Source organism: Coenobita brevimanus, chromosome 97 (genome assembly GCF_032717465.1).
Source record: "Coenobita brevimanus isolate Jiangsu-jjx chromosome 97, ASM3271746v2, whole genome shotgun sequence".
Classification (NCBI taxonomy): Eukaryota; Metazoa; Arthropoda; class Malacostraca; order Decapoda; family Coenobitidae; genus Coenobita; species Coenobita brevimanus.
In genome coordinates this window covers 7,773,671-7,777,690 of record NC_137050.1, presented here as the reverse complement: position 1 = coordinate 7,777,690, position 4,020 = coordinate 7,773,671, and positions in this window count along the sequence as shown.

The window sequence follows — 4,020 nt, the reverse complement described above, 5'->3', positions numbered from 1 at the left end:
TGGCAAGTTTGGTGTATTGGGATGGATGTGTGTGTGTGTGTGTGTGTGTGTGTGTGTGTGTGTGTAAAGGATTATGGTATTGTGTGTGTTTAGAAGTGGTGTATAGTGTGTGTGTGTGTGTGTGTGTGTGTGTGTGTAAAGGATTATGGTACTGTGTGTGTTTGGAGGTGGTGTATACATAGTGTGTGTGTGTGTGTGTGTGTGTGTGTGTGTGTGTGTGTGTGTGTGTGTAAAGGATTATGGTATTGTGTGTGTTTAGAAGTGGTGTATAGTGTGTGTGTGTGTGTGTGTGTGTGTGTGTGTGTGTGTGTGTGTGTGTGTGTGTAAAGGATTATGGTACTGTGTGTGTTTGGAGGTGGTGTATACATAGCGTGTGTGTGTGAGGGGGAGGGTTATGTGCATACAGAGATGGTGTGCCAAAAAAGTGATATGTTATTAGTGTAGTGACGTTTGTTTGTGAGCGGTGTTGTGTTTATGGTGGTGCGTTGGAAGTGTTGATATGTTGGTAATATGTGGTGTGGTGTGTGTATGAAGGTGGTGTGATAGTGATGTGTTATGTGTAGTTATGTTAGAAGCGTTGGGTATTATGGTGTGTAGATAGTATGTGGTGGCGTGCTGTGATATGATGTGTTAGTAAGGTATGGTGGCATGTTATAGTGTGGTATGGTGGTGTGTTAGTGGTGTGTGGTGACGATATGGTTTGGTGGCGTTGTGTTATGGTACGGTAGTGGTGTGTGGTGATGTGTTATGGTTTGGTGGCGTTGTGTTATGGTATGGTAGTGGTGTGTGGTGACGTTATGGTTTGGTGGCGTTGTGTTATGGTGTGTTAGTGGTGTGTGGTGATATGGTTTGCTGGCGTTGTGTTATGGTATGGTAGTGGTGTGTGGTGACGTTATGGTTTGGTGGCGTTGTGTTATGGTATGGTAGTGGTGTGTGGTGATATGGTTTGCTGGCGTTGTGTCATGGTGTGTTAGTGGTGTGTGGTGACGTTATGGTTTGGTGGCGTTGTGTTATGGTATGTTAGTAGTGTTAGAGTGTGTAGGTGTCTTATGGTGTACGTGTGGTGGCGTGCGTGGCGGCCACTAACAAGGGTTGGTGGGTCACGCAGCGGCGCTAACGATCACGTATTAGTAACGCCGGCTTTATGGCCACCCCCACACTGATAACGCTGGCGGGGCGGCCGGGGATGGGGGCAGGGGCAAGGACGGGGATAGTGGGTAGGGAATAAGGGCAGGATCAGGGAGTAAGAGCAGAGGCAGAGGTAGGGGAAGGGCAGGGGATTGGGGGAACAGTAGAAATTAGGGGTAGGGTGAACAGGATATGCAGTGGAAAAAAGCGAGGATTAGGGGAAGGAGTAGGTGATAGGACGCAATGAATAGGGACAATAATAGGGTGCAAGAGGAAGGGAAAGTAGGTGGTAAGGGGTGAGGGGTAGGGGAAGGCCATCCTCCTAAAAATAAAAACGATCAGTAATAGGGGAAAATAAGCCAGTGGATTTCAACAAAACTTGTCGGTTTGGTTCGTCTGATTCCCTGATAATGTCTTCCAGCATGTAAAATATGCCACCGTTATTTTTTTGGGGGGTCACTCCCTTCAAGATTATAAAGAATACAAAATTAAGGCAGATATGTCTTCGATATCGTAGTACATGTTGTAGAATGGGCTCCAATCAGACAACTACCACCACCACCACTCACTGAATGTGTCTTAGGACGTCACCCCTTCACTTATGCCACCACTGTGATCACGTGGCCTTTACACCGGGATACCAGCCTCTTTTACGACGCGGTAATATTATTTTGTGATTCTTTCTAATCGACGTGCATATCGCAGAATGGGGTTGCAGTCTCCACGTTTTCTCGGAACGCACAGAAAGAAACTATATATTTACTTTATTGATTTATGTCGTAATCATTTTAACGGTGCAGCGTAAGAAAGGCATGTGGAAGTATGCTGTGTTAAGTGCTGTTAGGGTGATAAGAGTAGAGAGTGTTACATGTGTGTGTGTGTGTGTGTGTGTGTGTGTGTGTGTGTGTGTGTGTGTGTGTGTGTGTGTGTGTGATTTTAGGACATTTATGGAAGGTGTGTCATTACGAGATGGCATGGGGTGTAATGAAACTAGCAGGTATGAGTGTGATGGTCCGTACGTGATTGTCGAGCTGATGTGATTGTGGGTGGGTGATTGTGGATGTGATTGTTGTGTTACTAGGTGTTTGTGGCGGTAGTGTGATTGTGGGTAGGTGATTGTTTTGTGGGTATGTGATTATGGCAGTATTGTGATTTTAGCCATGTGATTGTGACGGTAGGGTGATTATGGTGGTAATTATAGAGCCTGTGATTGTAGGGAGTGATTGTGGGGTGTGTGATGGTGGGGAGTGTGATTGTGGGTGTAGGTGGGGGAGGGAGCGCGTGTGTCGCTGTGATGGCCGGGGGTTTATGGCTCGCACATGGCAAAAATAAAATCAGGAAGTGCTGGGAATTTTTCTTGACGGGTGGTGGATGGATGAGGACGAATGTGGATGGATGGATGGATGGAGGACAAGTGTGGATGGATTGAAGGCGAATGTGGATAGATGGATGGATGGATGAAATAGGACGAATGTGAATGGATGGATGAGGATGAATGTGGATGGATGGAGGACGAATGTGGATGGAGAGAAGAGGACGAATGTGGATGGATGGAAGAGACGCACGTGGACGGGTGGATGAATGGATAGATTAGATGGATGGAAGAGGACGAATCTGGATGGATGGATAAATGAATGGTTGAAAGCCGAGTTGATGAATGGATGGATGAAATCGGAGTGATTGGAAAGTGGATGGTGGTAGGTGGCAGGAGATGAATGGTGGACGACGATACATAGATGGTTAATTGACTGGATGGTTCGGAAAATCGGATGGGTGGACGGATGGATGGTGGACGCAAGTGGATTGGTAGATGAATGCAAATGTTTCGGAGAGAGAGAGAGAGAGAGAGAGAGAGCACCGTAATGAATAAAAAGCTGCACAGATAGCCCTGGATGAAGATGGATGGTTAGTGTAAAGAAATAAAAGGTGCTAAATGAATAATAAACGAATATATGAAGAGACGAACAGACGCCCCAAAGAAGAAAAATCAGCAAATGTATGACTGAGGAAGTGAATGGATGGGTGCTTGAATGTATAGCCTGATTATACATGGCGGTTGGATGGTCGGATGGTTGGATGGACAGATGGATAACATATAGCTTGCCAGAGTAGTATCGCCACCCACAGATGTAGTACGAGGAATATTGGACTAGAGCGGTGTAGGTCAGTATGTCTCCGTATTTTTGATTGTGTATATTTTAGCGGCCGGCTTGCACACGCCTGACCTGGGTAGACGGTGCTGCTATACACGTTCAGGCCTCGTGTTTGATGGGTTCTGAGAGTCAGCTGATCCACAGAGATAAGGAACGCAATTTTCTGTCTTTTGGAGAAGTGACCCGCTCCCATCCAGTGCTTTATGCCGGGGTTTAGTTTTGGGGAGATTTCTTTGGTTGGAGTTTTGTGTGTGTGTGTGTGTGTGTGTGTGTGTGTGTGTGTGTGTGTGTGTGGAGGACGGTGATTTGTGTGGCTGTTATTGAACCAAGGATGGTTTAATTAAAGGCTCCCAAGCGCCTTTTCCTTAGCGATTTATCTTTGGATACGGCTGGTTAATATTTTTGTGATTTATATTTTTTTATTATGCAGAGTGTGGTGATATTGGAATGATGTAAATAACTCAGAAGATAGATGTATTAAGCAAAATAAATCGCTTAGGAAGAGGTGATACGTAGTTGACGTGATTAAGGTACTTGCTGTAATGAGTGCCCTCCTGGAATTTATTTTATTTATTTATTTATTTATTTATTTTATAGAATAGTGCAAAAAGTGGTCTTGGTGAGTGGGAGGCGATAAAAAATGATGTATGGTTAATGAAATGGGATACACACACACACACACACACACACACACACACACACACACACACACACACACACACACACACACACACACACA